Source organism: Schistocerca piceifrons, chromosome 11, assembly GCF_021461385.2.
Source record: "Schistocerca piceifrons isolate TAMUIC-IGC-003096 chromosome 11, iqSchPice1.1, whole genome shotgun sequence".
NCBI classification, from domain to species: domain Eukaryota; kingdom Metazoa; phylum Arthropoda; class Insecta; order Orthoptera; family Acrididae; genus Schistocerca; species Schistocerca piceifrons.
This window is the reverse complement of record NC_060148.1, coordinates 44775894-44794697: the sequence shown is the minus strand read 5'-3', so window position 1 is coordinate 44794697 and position 18804 is coordinate 44775894. Positions and strand designations below refer to the sequence as shown.

General features: G+C 42.8%; 1 protein-coding gene across 1 annotated transcript in view; it reads left to right on the top strand.

Annotated features, from left to right (window-relative positions):
• The first annotated feature begins 17000 nt into the window (after positions 1-17000).
• LOC124720311 (ankyrin-3-like) overlaps positions 17001-18804 on the top strand; it is a 53365-nt gene continuing 51561 nt past the window's right edge. The window contains exon 1 of the mRNA XM_047245618.1: positions 17001-17088. The gene's annotated coding sequence lies outside the window, so the exon portion shown is untranslated. The remainder of the gene's footprint in view (positions 17089-18804) is intronic.

The window sequence follows — 18804 nt, the reverse complement described above, 5'->3', positions numbered from 1 at the left end:
CATGTTCTGCGCGCGGCCCCTGGAAACGCTGCCTCCTGTGTGAGGCCCCGTAGCAGACTGCAGTTGGTACCTGCCGGCCTCGCAGCCGTTGGCAGCACTGACTGCGTGCCACAGCCCAGGCGTCTGTCGCATTTGTAGCGAGTCGTGTCCAGTGTGACGTTCTGCGTTGGGATTTCGAGCTGCTGTTTCTGCGCCGAGAATTTCTTCCGCTACACCCACATCTTTAATAAGGTAAGGACGACTGTTTCCATGCGTTTCTGTAGTGTTGAAGTATTTTCTTTGTTTTCTTTTCGTTTGTTTTTGCAAAGTCAGTAGCTGTAAGGTTTCATTTACGTTCACTATGGAGACTATCGCTTATAAAGCAAACCGCGTTCGGTTACTACGCTCTGAAAATACTAACGAATTTCGTATTACAAATCTTGTTATTTTAAAGTCCTACCGACGTTCCTATTAATTCTGCTGTTCTACGGACTTTAGGCATGAGTGAAAAGCATAGGCTCGGACGAGATTTCTACTCGTATTCGCGCCATTTTGTTGAATTTTTTTTTCCCGAAATATAGGTTCGTATTTGTACACATGTGATCCGTAAAAGGATTATTCTGTGTGTTAGGAATAACAGAACAGAATGACGGAACACTGCTTGTGCAAGTAGATAAGGTGCTATGGCAACTTCGACTATAGAGGAATTAAACAATTCCTTTCCGTCAGGATACTGCGTAGACCTTGGGACAGTATGATCCTATTCCTAATGGCTTGAAATCAAATCAAGCTAGACGAATGTTGAGAGTTTGATAGTGGAGCATTGAATCCGGTATTCCCGAAGCAGTCGGCTCCACGAAAACTGCCGAATTTAGTACAACTGATCTGTTAGCTTCTTTCTCCCAGTCCTGCATTAGCAATCGTCAGCACGTTAAGTCACGCAAATGTGTTTTAATACAGAACGCTGTTCCATTGAATTTCGATATCTTCACTTTTCTAGAGTAATGTTTTTGGTGACAAGGTAGTCTGTTGGGTAGGCAGTAACACTATATGTGTAAGTGCAGAAATTAATGAATTATTACGTTGACCTAAAATTGATCCTCTTGCTAGAAATGTTGTCGAAATTCCCGGCGTTACGGGCTTAGTCTTCACTTCTGTTAATAATCGTGCATATCCGGGCAGTGACTGTGCCGTACACTTACAAAAAAGTAGTCGGTTTTCTGCTAAGGGGGTATCTGGATGTGTGAAGCAGTGCCCCACGTAAAGGACCAGTACTGAAACACTTTGGCAGTACAACCAGCCATCCTCAGAATCTTTTCTGACAAGTGTTTGTCAGTGCTCAGAACGATATCAAGATACAGAGTATCAGCTACAAATCTCACTGCAGAACTCGACTGTTATATATATTCTTGATGGAACAGTCCATAGGTGTACTTTCGGTTCATAGCGTGCACGTTGGACACTATGAACAGGCAGTTCACCTGTGGACTGTTCCATCAAAACATAAGATGGGAGAAACTGAAACCAAACGGGTGTTGCTGAGTAATACTTTATTAGGACAAATAAAGAATTATTCAACTGTTGCGGCTTTAAGAAGAACGCATTGTTACATCTGTAGTTGCCTACAGTATGAAGTGTGTTGCTGTTGCGTAGAGGAAGGAATACACAGTTTATATCACAGCAAGCGGATCTCTTGTCATTAATACGTTGGGAGTAATTTCATAGTCTTTCGTGTAAGTAAATGAAAAATAGCAATGCAGCTGGTTGTAGACAAACTTCCACAAACAAGGGCTGATAAGATAGCCACCTCCCTGAAATATGGGTTGTTGATAAATTGGTCCTCATCCATAGATACATTGATCCTTGTTGCATAGCGCATTAATACATTTCGTAATGATGTAGGATGTGTCACTTGAACATAAGTTTTATTTACACAAAATAGTAAATATTTTTATAGTTATTACTTCATGTCTAAAGATTCATCTGTTCAGTAAGGTCAAGGGAAGTGTCAGATTCCAGATATTGTTTAATGGTATTTGGGGAGTTTTGTGATGTCGGTTTTTTCGTCAATTTGTGCCGTTTTGTATGGGGGTGGGCGTCTAAATTTGTTTATATTTAGTTTGCCCCCCACCCAAAACACCCCATTTCCCGCGCTTGTCCCGTTAGTGTCATTACGCTTCTTGTGGAAAGTGTGTGTGTGTGTGTGTGTGTGTGTGTTTGTTTTTCGATGTATTTTCATCCTCGCAATGTGTACATAGCGACTTTATATGCGCCATATTGGAATCGTGGTTTATGGTCGTTTCTGCCATATTTGTGACGTCATGGGTCAAAGCAGACGGGCGGGATCGGACGCTTCCGTATTTCCATAATTTTCTTTTCTTTTAAATGTTGGTTAGATATCTGCCGGATTTTTAATGCTATTTGTCAAATGACCAAATATCTTTGTGGCAACATAGTTCACACCTTTTTGTGACAAAGTGAGATTTAATCCAGAGTAGTGAAGATCATCGTTTCTTCTAGTGTTGTAGCTATGCACTTCGCTGTTACTTTTGAATTGGGGTGGGTCATTAATGACAAATCTCATAAATGAATATACGTACGTCGAAGGTACTGTGAATGTCTCAAGTTCATTAAATAAATGTCCACAAGATGATCTTCGGTGGGCTCCAGCTGTTAGCCTGATCACACCCTTCTGTGCTATGAATACTTTTCTTCTTAGTGACGAATTGCCCCCAAATACGATACCATGTGTAAGCAGTGAATGAAAATAGGCATAGTAGGCTAATTTAATGATGTTCATCACAAATATTTTGCAATAACCGCAGTAGCGTAAGTAGCTCGACCTAACTATTTCAGCAGATCATTGATGTTTTTTCAAATTCAATTTCTCATGAATGTACACATCCAGAAATTTTGAATACCCTGTCCTAGCAACAGACTTGCGTTCATAGCCTATATTTATCAGTGTTGTTACGCCATTTACTGCACAGAATTATATTCACTGTTTTTCCTCAAAATTTAATAAGTGTCCACTTGCAGAGAACCACTTAGTAATTTTGTGAAAGACATTATTTACAATTTCCTTGAGTGTGATTACTGTACTTGTATCATTAGCAAAAAGAACTAGCTTTGCATCTTCATGAATATAGAGTGGCGAGTCATTAATGTATATAAAGACCAATAAGGAAACAGACTGAACTCTGTGGGACACCGTTCTTGATAGCTCCCCAGTTAAAGGACTCTGCTGGTTTTCGCAGACTATTTGTACTGTTAATTTCAGCCTTCTGCTTTCTTTCAGTTAAATATGAATTAAACCATTTGTGCACTGTCCCACTCATGCCACAATACTTAAGCTTGTCTAGAAGAAATTCATGATTCACACCATCAAAAGCCTTTGAGAGGTCACAAAATATTCCAATGGATTAAGTTTCGTTATTCAGTGCATTTAATATTTAATCAGTGAAAGCACGTATATAGCATTTTCTGTTGAGAAGGCTTTCTGAAAACCAAATTTACATTTAATTAGTACGTCATTTTTACAGATCAGAGATTCTGCTCCTGAATACATGACTTTTTCAAGAATTTTGGATAAAGATGTCAGACCTAAGACTGGGTGGTAGTTGTTAGCATCAGACCTATCCCCTTTTTTATGCCGTTGTTGAACAACAGCGTATTTCAGTCCATGTGGAAAAATTCATACGTGGCTGAGAATCCTACTTATTTGTTGGGAACAAGCTTTCGGTACTCTGTAGCACAGCAAGAGGTGTAGGTTGGTATGGAATAAGAACATACGGTTGAGAGACGGGTAAGACAATGAACGTGAATGCGAAATAAAGGGTGGGGCTACGGGGTTCGTATGTCGCATGTACTTAACCATAAAGAGCAAACCAGATGTAAACAAACGCAAGCGCGCTGGCTGGTCAGCAGCCGTAGCTCTCTTACCACTGGTGGTGCTCCGCTCTTGGAAGTAGGTCCAACTTAGGTGTTAGATAGCTTACTACTATGTCAGTGTGGAAGAACCTTTCAGACATTCTGACGTATTAACAGCCATCAACGTCTATCTTAATCGTACTTTACCTACGTAACTTCTATCTTAAAAATTGTGTACAGTCACAGTCCCTCTGTAAGCAGCACTTGTGCTCTGATTGTCTCGCTGTTCATACGTACCGCGAAAATGGACGACACTGCTTCCTGCTTCGTAGTGAAACACGCGCCTGGAACACAGTTAATGGCGAGAAACAAGTAGTTAATGTTCTTCACAAGATTACAGACAAAAATCAGCTTTTGACTTTTTTCGAGTAGGACTATGTATCAGAAATAAGGGAGGTGTTATCTGTATGCGTGGCGTGATAGACAGGGTCGTAGACTGACCATCGTGTGTGCCGGCGGGCGGTGGTTCTACGCTCCACGTGGTGCGTAATTTTCTTTGTTTGGTTTGAATACCTAAAGCATTTAAATATGAAACTCATCACATCCACATATACATCTATATGGTTACTCTGCAATTCACACTTAAGTGCCTGGCAGAGGGTTCATCGAACCATTTTCATACTACTACTCTACCATTCCACTCTCGAATGGCGCGTGGGAAAAAGGAACACGTAAATCTTTCCGTTCGAGCTCTGATTTCTCTTATTTTAATATCATGATCATTTCTTCCTACGTAGTTGGGTGTCGACAAAATATTTACACATTCGGGAGAGAAAGTTGGAGATTGAAATTTCGTAAATAGCTCTCTCCTCAATCAAGACTGCCTTCGATTCACTGACTCTCAGCCCAACTCGCGTATCATATCAGTTACACTCTCACCCCTATTTCGCGATAACACGAAATGAGCTGCCCTTCCTTGAACTTTTTCGATGTCCTCCGTCAATCCTACCTGGTAAGGATCCCGTACCGCGCAGCAATATTCCAGCAGAGGATGGACAAGTGTGATGTAGGCTGTCTCTTTAGTGTCCTGCCAACAAAGCGCAGTCTTTGTTTCGCCTTCCCCACAATATTATCTATGTGGTCATTCCAATTTAAGTTGCTCGTAATTGTAATTCCTAGGTATTTAGTCGAATTGACAGCCCTAAGATTTGTGCGATTTATCGTATACCCAAAATTACTCGGATTTCTTTTAGTACCCATGTGGATGACCTCGCACTTTTCTTTGCATAGTGCCAATTGCCACTTTTCGCACCATACAGAAATCCTCTCTAGGTCATTTTCTAGTTGGAATTGATCGTCTGATGACTTCACTAGACTGTAAATTACAGCGTCATCTGCAAACAATCCAAGGGGGCTGCTCATATATCTCCTCGATCATGTAGGTAAATCAGGAACAGCAGAGGCCCTATGACACTTCTGTTCTACTCCATGATTTACCGTCTATCGCCACGAACTGTGACCTCTCTCGCAGAGGAAATCACGAATCCAATCACCCAACTGAGACGATACTCCATATGCACGCAATTTGATTAATACTCGCTTGTGAGGAACGGTATCAAGCCTTCTGGAAATCTAGGAATATGGAATCGATCTGACATCCCTTGTCGGCAGCACTCATTACTTCATCGGAATAAAGAGCTAGCTGTGTTGCACAAGAACTATATTATCAATAAGTCATTTTCTTCAAGGTGAGTCATAATGTTAAAGTACAGTATGTGCTCCAGAATCCTCCTGCAAATTGAGGTCAGTGATATGGGTCTGTAATTAAATGGATTACTCCTATTTCCTTCCTTGAGTATTGGTGTGACCTGTGCTACTTTCCAGTCTTCAGGAACAGACCTTTCGTCAAGTGAGCAGTTGTATGTGATTGCCAAGAAAGGCGGTATTGTATCTGCATACTCTGAAAGGAACCTGATTGGTATACCATCTGGACCGGAAGAATTGCCTTTAAGTGATTTGAGTTGTGTCGCAACACCTGCCGCTGGTGTACTTTACATGCGACCAGAATCTCTTTGGGTTTTCTACCATATTTTGAGACAGTATTTCATTGTGGAAACTATTAAAAGCATCTCGCATTGACGTCCGCACTAAATTTCGAGCTTCCGTGAAACTTAGCCAGTCTTGGGGATTTTGCGTTCTTCTGAATTTGGCATGCTTTTTTCGTTGCTTCTGCAACAGTGTTCTGATGTGTTTTGTGTACCATGATGGATCAGTCCCGTCTCTTATTAACTTAGACGGTATGAATCTATTGCTGTCGATACCTTATCTTTGAATTTGAGCCATATCTGGTCTACACTTACATAATTAGCTTGGGAGGAATGGAGACACTCTTAGGAAGGCATCAAGCGAATTTTTATCTGCTGTTTTAAATAGATATATTTTGCGTTTATTTTTAGTGGTTTTGGTTGAAATGGTTTTGAGCCATATATGGCAATTAAATTGTGCATCACCAATTTTAAGAAAAAATGCACATCTTGTAGTTTACAATTACATATCACACGAAAATTTCTGGTTTTCATTGCAAGTATACATTCTTAATTACAGATACATTATAAAAGATTGCAGAAGATGGTTGAAGATAAAACATTACGTGATTTAATTTTTTGGAGAAAAATTAAAAAGTACTCTGTTTGAATATGCCCATTGTTTTGTAGGACAGATGTGGTCTCACATGAGCCAGAGTGATAAATGTCGCAGAAAGATGGAAGACAATTTTCACGGCGTCGAGCACGCTGTACAAATGGATTATTTTTAGAGTTGTGGTCGTAACACTGCAGTCTGAACCCGGCAGAATTGATATGGAGCCAAGTTAAGGGATTTGTCGCGAGGAATAACAAGACACTACGCTGTCAAACGTACTGCAACTAATGCGCGAAGCTTTGTGACACGTCGCTGCCAAACGATGGCGAACTGCAGAACAGCACGTCACGAAAGAGTAGGAGGAGGAGGAAATGTGGACATTTTTCTGGCTTGGGGTTCTGTCTCTGATAGACTCGTCGTCAACGTAGCGGTACTGAAGTGTGTTCAGCGGTGTCCGATGTGGTAGGAGTTCAGAGATTACCAGACAACTGACTCCGATACCTTCAGTGGCTTAAGTATTTTACTACATTGCGCTACTACAGTGCGCTTTTACGCCACACGCAGCTCATGTAGAAAAATTACCCTCGTTAGTCACGAATTTTCATCACTCCTGCTTTTAATTAAAATACTATGTTCGCTAATATCGATGGCATGTTATACTTTCCGTCCGGTCACCTAAGGAGAAAATCACCCGAGTTTTACCATGTATTATTTCCTTCTGTTTAAAAATTCACATCCAAAGCAGTGTTGTCGTCTGCTCGTCTCTTTTTACGTCTGAACTGCCACTGCTGCACGTTAGCTGGACCACTTGCCCGGCCAACGCTGTCAAAGGTAAATGTGCCGGTAAAGCTGTTGCCCCGTATTACAGCGCAAGTCGATAGGCACAGCATAAAAGGAACCCTCATCATCGTACTTGATTGCACTTGTGACCGCTTGGTTTCCGCTCCACCTGAAACTAAATCCAATGAGGTTCCAGCAAACGCGGAAGAGTACATAGTGTAATGTTTACATGAAGTTTAATGTGATGAACGGACTATAGTCCGATTTCCACATTTGCGATATATTCAACGCACTTTGCCGTATATATCATGCCTTCCAAATTAAAATCTTAAACTGCTAGGGCACAACCACGTACCGTAAAACAAGACTCCCCACCGAGTGTCCTAGCTATGCCACACACTGGCTTTGACCTGTGCCGTAATTTCACGGGACTCTCTCTCTACTCCCAGTAAAGAGGCAGAACACAGCACTGACGTTTGTTTCCATCCCACATTGTTGCTTCAAAGGCAGGGTGTGCTGACACTTTTCCGCAGCTTAGACTGAAACGGGAGAGTTTGTGATCTGCGAACCGTATGAATGTGTTGTGATGGAAACAAATTAAATAGTCCTTGTTACTACACGTATTTTACGCATACTGCGTTTTCGTGAGTGGTTTATCCGGCACCTTCGTCGTCGGTCAAAGAAGATGGGCAGCGGTAGCAACAGGTGCGGTACTTTCTTATTCCTAGTGTGGTCACATCTTGTAGAGTACTGGTCCGTATTTCCTTTCACGAAATTCGTGCAGCAAGAATCGTCATGTGCTGTTAAATGTGCATTCACTCTGCGTCGGAAAACAATATCTTTACTATTCACTCATTAGGTGTTTCTTCTGATCATGTGATCTTCTGATGCAAACCTGTAAAGTGTTATATGGAACCGAGAATTCAAATGATGGTTCACTCACCAGTATAAAAATGAACAAACAGAAATAAATTTGTCATCTGGATGGAAATTTCATTTTTAGCTACGTAATGCATACGAAGTTGTACGGAGAATTTTCCCGTCATTTTCAATTAGCGGGAAGTCAGTGAATTCTCCCATGACTTCAGTTGTGTCGTGTTGTGGTTGGTGGGAAACAGCAGCCGCAGTAGACGCCAGGTTACATTCAGTTTCCGCGAAGCTTAAGTGGTGCATTTCGTAGTCCTTACTTACTAAATTGCACGCCACGAAACTCTTAGTGATACATTTTAGGGTACATAGGTATTGGAAAACGGAAACGTCCTTCGCAATTGTGCAGTCCAGGCATGCAGTACGGAGCATTGGACAGCGTCTCCAGTACTTGGAGCTGGAACAACGGTTCTGCTCGCTTGGTCGGCTGTGTTCCTGTGAAGACAAAGGAAATGGCGGAAGACCAGACTTGATGTGGGCCGTCAAGAATGGTTAAAAAAAGAAACTTATCACACTGTTACCCCGTGAGTTGACGACATTTGCACGTGACTGTTATAATTATTTATCCATCAAAAAAGTAGTCATTTGTCATGGCTGCTACTGGATATGAGGTCCTAAATTCCGTATTATGAAACCACACCGTTTCAGGGCAACTGTACATAACTGTACATGGAAGATTTTTTAAAACACGACACTTTCTTTCTGATGTGTTATAATCAGACGTCATGTAAGGACGGATCGGCTGCTAAAGCCTTCATTACTTTCAGTTTACGGTACGGAGGCTGATCTTCCAGCGGTTGATTGTGAGGCAGCGGTTGTAAGCGTTGAGTCACAGAGCAGAGGGTGGCTGCGGAGGTGACTCGCGTCCTACCATCTCACCTTCACGTTTGCAAAGGTTCTGGGACTTCTTTATTAAGTTAATTGCAGTTAGTTCTTAAATATTCGATATTGTGTACATATAGTAGTTCACTTTCTCTGCCGGCCGGAGTGGCCGTGCGGTTCTAGGCGCTTCAGTCTGGAACCGCGTGACCGCTGTGGTCGCAGGTTCGAATCCTGCCTCGGGCATGGGTGTCTGTGATGTCCTTAGGTTTGTTAGGTTTAAGTAGTTCTAAGTTATAGGGAACTGATGACCTCAGCAGTTAAGTCCCATAGTGCTCAGAGCCATTTGAATCATTCCCCCCTCTCTCCGGGCGTGTGCGTATCAGGTCTGCGTTGTCATTGTCAATAATTTACAAGCCTACATATTAAGTGTGAAACTCGGAAATGCGAATAAATATTCACACGTTGATCATCTGGCAAAGCTAATTACCATTCAAAATAAGCATAGAACTGACTGACACATTTGCAACAGAATAAAAAGGTGGCGTAGTCTCAGCTATACATAAAATGTAGCCATATGTGAAGTGTACAAAATACAATTTACGGGCTAGTTTTTCTAGGCCACTTCTTTCCCAGACAAAAATCTCCCATTAAAGTACCTCTTCAACCACTTATATTACGCTTTTCTTGATTTTATTACACCAAATGCTACAGATAGTGATGTGTTTTCGAGAGATGCTAGCTGTGTTGTTTCGAAACGGCTTTACTTACTGGACACAAGGTAAGTGAGCTGATGGTTTACCTCACTTGTTAGAATGGCTGCCCCCCCCCCCCCTTTTTTTTCTGACTACGGACCAACTCCACACATCAGTTTTCAGGTGTTTTAAAAATAAGTTTATTTTCTTGAGAAACTTGAATGAGCAGAATATTGGAATCTGTGCAGGCTGGCTTAAGATTCTTTTTGCTTGTAAATCAGTTATTGGTCTCACTTTTGGTGTTGATGAAGGCGTATTAGCAAAGGCAGTTGGCACAACTTTTTCAGTAAGTTTCGGAGCTAATTCTTGCCAACATTGTAATCTCTCCCTTATCCACAGCCCGGTCCACATGAATGCAAAACTTCTGTCGTCAAAATAACGTCACATTTGCAGAAACTCCTGTGAACTGTAGGTTGCCCTTAACACAGCTGCAAGACCACACTCTACGGAAGACGAAATACACTACTGGCCATTAAAATTGCTACACCAAGAAGAAATGCAGATGATAAACGGTTATTCATTGGACAAATATATTATACTACAACTGCTATGTGCTTATATTTTCACGCAATTTGGGTGCATAGATTCTGAGAAATCAGTACCCAGAACGACCACCTCTGGCCGTAATAACGGCCTTGATACGCCTGGGCATTGCATCAAACAGAGCTTGGATGGCGTGTACAGGTACAGCTGCCCATGCAGCTTCAACACGATACCACAGTTCATCAAGAGTAGTGACTGGCGTACTGTGACGAGCCAGTTGCTCGGCCACCATTGACCAGACCTTTTCAATTGGTGACAGATCTGGAGAATGTGCTGGCCAGTGCAGCAGTCGAACATTTTCTGTATGCAGAAAGGCCCGTAGAGGACCTGCAACATGCGGTCGTGCATTATCCTGCTGAAATGTAGGGTTTCACAGGGATCGAATGAAGGGTAGAGCCACGGGTCATAACACATCTAAAATGTAACGTCCACTGTTGAAAGTGCCGTCAATGCGAACATGGGGTGACAGACGTGTAACCGATGGCACCCCATACCATCACGCCGGGTGATACGACAGTACGGCTATAACGAATACACGCTTCCAATGTGCGTTCACCGCTATGTCGCTAAACACAAATGCTGTAAACAGAAACTGGATTCATCCGAAAAAATGTTCTGCCATTTGTGCATCCAGGTTCGTCGTTGAGTACACCATCGCAGGCGCTCCTGTCTGTGATGCAGCGTCAAGGGTAACTGCAGCCATGGTCTTCGAGCTGATAGTTCGTGCTGCTGCAAACGTCGTCGAACTGTTCGTGCAGATGGTTGTCTTGCAAACGTCCCCATCTGTTGACTCAGGGATCGAGACGTGGCTGCACGACCCGTTACAGCCGTGCGGATAAGATGCCTGTCACCTCGACTGCTAGTGATACGAGGCCGTTGGGATCCAGCACGGCGTTCCGTATTACCTAACTGAACCCACCGATTCCATTTTCTGCTAACAGTCATTAGATTTCGACCAACGCGAGCAGCAATGTCGCGATAGGATAAACCGCAATCGTGATAGGCTACAATCCGACCTTTATCAAAGTCGGAAACGTGACGGTACGCATTTCTCCTCCTTACACGAGGCATCACAACAACGTTTCACCAGGCAACGCCGGTCAACTGCTTTTTGTGTATGAGAAATCGGTTGGAAACTTCCCTCATGTCAGCACGTTGCAGGTGTCGCCACCGGCGCCAACCTTGTGTGAATGGTCTGAAAAACTAATTGTTTGCATATCACAGCATATTCCTGTTGGTTAAATTTCGCATCTGTAGCACGTCATCTTCGTGGTGTAGCAATTTTAATGGTCAGTAGTGTATTAATAATAATAGTAACCTCAGAGTTTTTCAGATGATCCAGTTATCTGTAATGTATTGTCTGCAAGAAGCTGCATAAATATTCAGTCAGATCTTGATAAGAATTCAAAGCGGTGGAAAAACGGCAAATTGATTTAAATGTTCATAAATGTAAGACTGCCTCCACAAAACGAAAAAAATTGTATTCTATGACTATAATATCAACGAGTCACTGTTGGAATCGTCCGACACATAAGAAGTATCTGGTATGGGATGGAATGAAGACATACGCTTAGTTGTGGGTAAAGCTGGTGACAGACTTCCGTTTACTGGAAGAATACTGGCGGAGATCAGTCAGCCTGCAAAGGACTTTGCTTACAAACCACTCGTACCACCGGTTCTAGAATGTTGCTCAAGTATGTGGGACCCGCACCAAATAACACTAACAAGGGATACTGAACGTATACAGAGAAGGGCAGCACGAATTGTCATGGATTTGTTTGACCCATGGGAGTGTAACCGAAGTACCCAAGTAACTGAATTTCCAGACTCAGACAGACCCAAACTATCCCGAGAAAGTCTATTAACAAAGTTTCAAAAACCGCCTTTAGATGGTAATGCTAGGAATATACTTACAACCCTCTACATAGCGCTCACATAGAGATCGTGAGGATAAGATTACAATAAGTACTAAGCGTACAAAGGCATTCAGTCATTCTTCCCGCGCTCCATACGTGAATGGAACAGGAAGAAACCCTGACAACTGGTACTGTGGGACGCACTCTCTGCCACGGTCGTTTGCAGAGCATGTAGATGTAGATGCAGATGCAGATGTAGATGTAGATGCAGATGTAGATGTAGATGCAGATGCAGATGCAAATGTAGAAGATGCTGTTTAGCATCGTATTATCACAGCGTCTTCCGAAGTTTCGGGCAATTCGCGTTGTCATTTTCTTTTCTTTTTTCATCGCAGTGCCTCTTATTTTTCGTTTCATCACAGACACAGGAATTCTGCTGTAGATTTCTTCTGCACTTTCTCGAGCTGGCCTATTCATCCACAGTTGTTCCTACGTGTACTTCGGTCGATTACAAGTTGAGCTCCCATTTTCTCTTTCAAAATTACCTAATGTTGTTTCTCATTTCAGCTCGCAAATACTGTGGATTCCTATAAAATGTTAAAGATTCCAGTGTAAGTGGATTGGCTGTAGCTATTTGTTATGATTTGCCTAAGGCTTCTGTGCATCTACTGTATCTGCAACATCGAGCGTTTCCTCAGCTGTACTTTCCAGTTGCAAAACTCCTGCTGTTTGTTCGCTCCCAAGTGTCTCGATAATGTCCGTACTTGGCTTACATACAGGGTGGCGCACGAAATGTTACCATTTTGTTTTTGAATATAAACTGTGTCAATACAGTCTGAAAGGAACATATACTACAATGACGAACCGTCCATGGAGATTTGTTCTGAGCACATGCTCAATATGTCCGCCATTGGGGAGCCAATTTTGTCCGTAATTGAAGCGACCTGGAAGCCTGAGTGAAATGGTCTGCACGTCGAAATGCTCGTGTAAAAACTCATAGTCCAGACCTCAATCCATGTGACTTTCTTCTTTCTGGGTACCTAAAGGAAAAAATTTCCCCGAAACGTCCACTTGATTTAATGGAGCTCAGAAAACTTATTTTTCAAGCTTGCAGTGAAATTACGGACGACATGTGCCGTAGGGTAATCACTAACTTCAGTATTCGTTTGAAGGAAGGTCAGAAACGAAATGGCGGACATATTCAGTATGCGCTGAGTTAGAACAAATCTCCATGGGCGGCTCTTCATTGTAGTATATGTTCCTGTCAGATCGTATTGACAGTAAAGTTCACATTCAAAAACAAAATGGTAGCACATTTCGTGCGCCACCCTGTATGTTGCCAGTGAACATCGGCATTCGTTTTAGTAGATTAAAGAATTCCCTATGATCACCATTAGTCACATCCCCCATGCTCCTGTTCTAGCCACCTGGCAACCAGCCTTTCCCGCTCACTCTTTCCTGTTCTCCTTCTATCCCACTTAACCTGTTTCCTGCCTCTCCAAGTGCCGCGAGGTTTGAGGCGCCGTGTCACGGATTGCGCGGCCCCACCCGCCGGAGGCTCGAGTCTTCCCACGGGCATGGGTGTGTGTGTGTGTTGTTCTTAGCATAAATTAGTTTACATTAGTTTAAGTAGTGTGTAAGTCTAGAGATCGATGACCTTAGCTTCTTCAAATTGCGCAGTGTCGTCCTTGATTTTAAGTTCTGAACTTTTCTTGCATATCATCATCAATTTCTGAGCTCAGTGATTCTACTGTAGTCGTTAAGGGGCCATATTCGGCAACTAAATCTCAGTTTAGCTCCTCCTTTGACGCCAGCAAGTCTGCAGTCTGCCTTTAACTCTTCGCTGTGTGCTTATTTTTTTTATCAGCGTGGCCAAATTGGCCAATCATGTTCTGCTCAGAGCTACATGCACTGCAGCCCTCTGTTCACTTCTCGTTGCTTCAGCCTCGCCCGCACTCACTTTGTAAATTCTGCACTCGACCTGAAACACTGCTAGCTGTGATGGAACAGGCTGTGCACACCCTAAATCTAAACATCTCCGCTGCACCCCTGAAGTCTGGCTCACTCATTTGTCTCGAATCGGAGGAACCTACTGTTTCATTTTGCACATTTTCGTGGCTAAAAGTGGGGAGAATATGTCCCTACACTTCTCTGTACCTTCGAAGTCTCTTTTCTAGGCATTTCGTCTACTCACCACTTTTTTCTTTTCTCCTCGTACTGCTTTTGGAGCGACTACACGTAACTATTTTCGAATAACGCAAATGAAAATCTTATACAGAAAAAACACTATCTGAAACACTCACTTAAATAACATGCTAAATTTTTACTAAGTTCATCACACTGGCTAAACAAGAGTATTCATCACAAGCAACCTAGTAGAATGAAAATGAGCTTCACACGCAATTCCCAACGCAAAATTATCGTCACGCGAGCATTAATTACATTTAAAAAACTCCCCAATGAAAAGGATTACGACGAAAAGCTCCCAAAGTACCATAAACACACTTCACACAAAATTCAAAACAGACATCAAAGACGACACTGTTTCATAAAGCAAGCAACAACGCTGATCAACCACAATGAAGAAATTGTGTGAGATCTGTAGAAAATAAAATTTACATGTTAGTACACCCTAACAATGTCACAACATCAACATAAGATCCCTGGGGTGACCGAAATCCTGTGCAAAAGGGTCTCGCCATTATGAAGGCTACCTGTTCTCCGCAAAATTCAGATTTAATGGCAATGTCGGTGTTCCGAATGAAACCTGTTCCTGACTTCAAATACCAACAGCCACCAGGCAAACAGAGGTTGTTTTCGTTTTATTGAGCACGCACCAGACACACAAACTTAGATTGTGGCTGAAATTCGTTCATGTACTGGAAAAATAGCAGAGAAAACCACCACCTGTCAGGCTGTTGTATGAGCTAAGGAATGAAATATCCTCGTACTGGATACACAAGACAACATATTACAATTTTATAGATCGCTATTAAGGGAGGATAAGAACTGAATGATTTTAGGGAGCTTGACTAGGAAGCAGAGTGGCTCTATGAGGTGGTATGTAAAGAGCCACTCGACATTTATGTCTGAATTAAAACACACGAAAATATTAAATGGTGCTTAAACTTCGACATATGGTACGTGTCTCTCGAATGCAGCCTCCAAATGTGGAACCCAATCTGCCAAATATGGGGTAGGATTTACTTGATGCAGACACTGACCATCCATACATTATATAGTTTTGAAGAATGCTTGCTTATTCTGCTTTTAAGTACACTGGGACAGAGAGCAACTACTTTCGGCAGTCAACTTCCGAGGACAAAGGCCCGTTGCAAGAATTCACTATAAATCCAATAATTAGACAGTACAGTTACCGAGTAAGAGCACCTCTACTCTGTACATGACAAAGAATTTTATGTTCGTTTTTGGCCTCTAATATGAGACACACAACACCTGTGGGGGAATGAAGTGGTTTTGGCGCTACACATTCCACCCTCCAAAGGGACTTCACAGTTGAAAATATTCTTTCCACAACAATATTTGTGTATAGTACAGCAGGAGCAAAACTCACAAGCGTGTCTATATTTTTACATGAAGTACCTGTACTTTTAAGTTTATTGAAGACATCGCACAGTCTCATCTGTTTCCAAATTAGCTTTTTCCAATTCCTCAAGTTTCTGGGATACAATGTTGTTCACGCATCCTTCTCGTCTGAAATATTGCACATGTCTACAGCCTTAAGAATTATCAGAAAATTTAAAAGTTCAGCCCAAGAAACAGTACTTTTTTTTTTTTTTTTGGTGTTATCCAAGGAGATGATTTCAGAGGTTGAGGTGGAGAACTGTACTCTTCCAAACAAGTCACAAAAGTGTAGAAGTGTCTTAGAATTGGTAAAAGGCTCGTATTTTGACCGAGTGAAAGTACCTTCCTTTCCCAAGTTAATTAAAATGGTATTGATTACTACTTGAAGCAAGCTGAAACCGTGGTTATTTCCAACTTCTGGATTGAATTAAAAAAAAAAAAAAATCTTCAATGGGCATTGTGTGAAATGAAGCCAAGAAGTGACTGTGGGTTCTCGAAAATTTGTTTCAGCAACGTGGGACATGTATTCTGAGATAGAAAACAAGATTTCAAAGGTTCATACATATCAATAACTTTTGTAACTCCTGGCAACAATGACAACCATCTAGTTTTAATACTACCAAGAACTTTCCCGTATCCAGTATCAACGAAATCACAGAATGATTTCAGTTGGTCCACACGATGAGGGTAAATGTGTGTCGTGCTCAGTGTAACTTATTTTAAGTTAAAGTAGTACGTGAGCCCAGGCACCGATGACCTCAGCATTGATATCCCTGTAACGTTCTTTAACGAAAACTTGTCACACTCGTCCGTCATTTCTGGAGTAGCAAATGATCGATACGAATCGCGAAGCTCGCGCGTAAGTCAGTGGCACTCAGCACGATGACGGAAGATGTTGTGTTCACACCTCTCCTCATCCCGTGACCAAAATGCAGCGTCTTTGTTCCATCTTTGCGTTCACCAAAAGCGGTGCTGGGAAATCGGTTGACGAAATCCGGTTTTTGGGGCGCCAGGCGAAGGGGGCGTGTGTTGCCAGCTGTATAGCGCGGTTCGAGATAACGGACTGTGGCGTGGATGGGACGCAGGCGGTCCGGCAGTGCCGACACCGACGTAGACGCCCCGCTGGCACTGCTGCAGCAGTTCCCTCGCCTGCCGCGGCAGCTGGCAACGCCGCCCCGTGACGTCAGCGCTGGGGGTGGGGGGGAGGGGGCAGCCGGCTGTCTGTGCGGCCCAGTTGTGACGCAGCAGCCTGGAGGGAAGCAGCGTGCCACGTTGTCCTGCCTACCCAGACAGAGCTTGTGTATCTTGTGTCTGCACGGGAATACCACAGAAAGGTAAGGCAGGCAGCTGGCGTCTACTGGAATTTATGGGAGCGGCGGGTGTTCTGCACCCTTTTGTGTGCCGTTTGTCGCGTAACACACTTACTGCTCTTGTCAAATACTTTGTCTTACTTTGAAAAATTACGACCGCTACGAACAAAGGGGGTGGCAAACAGTGTGTTAAATTACCGTCTTGAGTGTTCAGTGATTTATTGGTCGTTACTTATTGCCTTGCTCCAGTCTATGAAAAGTTGAGCGAGAAGAACGTGGAACGAATGGAAAATAACGCCACATTCAGTCGGCTAGTGTTTTGATGTGCCAGTGTATATTTCCACAGAATTCACGTACAACAGGCATTTAAAATGAAAACCTCGCGTTCTTGTTTATGTTCGTAGGACGCAAGTTTACGAAAACCATCAAACGCAGAACTTTGCAGTAAGCGAGTTTTAGTGAGACAAGGCGTGTAGCGGCTTGCAGGCGTGGCAGAAATTTATTTTTTAATGTTTCGCGTAATGTGGCCGAATTCAGACATCTAAAATGTTGTCGTGATGTACTCATTCAGAAGTATAATCTTAAATTACGGCTTTCACACAGTAAGAGAAGTACCGCAGTTGGAAACATTGCGCGTCGCGAGGTAACGTGACTAAGGGCGCCGAAATACGCGGACTTTAGTCAGACAGTATTTCAGAATGAGGGCAGTTACCGACTTCCAAGAAACTGCACGCAAGTCTACGAGAACTGAAGAGATTTTTTCGCTCCCTCCCCCGGCCACGTTGTCACTGTTCATGGAGTCAACTTAGGCATCAGACGTATCGTTGTAGTTCATCAGTAGCTAGCTATTCGCGACGCAGTTTACAGACAGTATCCCCACACCCCGTAGGGTATCTGCAAAATTACATAGTCGTACGGCCCACACTTCAGTAGACATGACGTGTCAAAAATTTAGACGCGCGATAAACGGGATTTTCTTTAAAAAGCAGCGCAAATTAGCCAGACTGTGTTCACCCAGTATTTCAGAATGAGCACTTGCTTTCGAGCACACATTAAGAACAATTTCAAACCGTTTGTAAACTTTATCTCGCTTACATGCTTAACGTCAGATGTTACACACGTAAACTCGTCTGCAAAGTAATGAGACGTCGGAAGCTGTTTCGTGCGCGGGCGTTGCGGATCCTGAAATCCGTTCGCGAATCACAACTCGTGGCGTCACGCCGACACGCTTGTGGCGATGAGACGCAGGACTCGCGTTCATTTCCGTATTTTCACAATTTCCTGGAATTAAGGTTATGGTCAACGAGCAATCTGTAGCTTTCCCCAACACCCTCATTACAAACAGGCGACCATTTGCGTAGTAGTTGGCGAATTCTTGAGAATTTATCGTAATGTTTGTGCTTCACGAAATAAACATTTCGAATTTTTAATGCTCTGTCACGTCTCCTCGTTTGTGATTTGCTGATGAAATTATTTTTAGCACTCTACAACGCTGCATCGCTTTGTTTGGATGTTCTCGTGTTACTATTTGTCTGATGAGAGAGCCCGGTGTGTCGACAAAGCAACGCGTCAGCGATCTGTGAGACTCGCCGTGTTCTGTGCGGCCTGCGCTTCAGTCGCATATTATGTGAGGGAGGAATGAATGTCGGTGATTCTGACGCCGTCACTTACCAGCTTCATTTCACGTTCAAATTACACGATTAAAGTGCAGTGTAGATGTCTATGAGCAGGCACTAATGG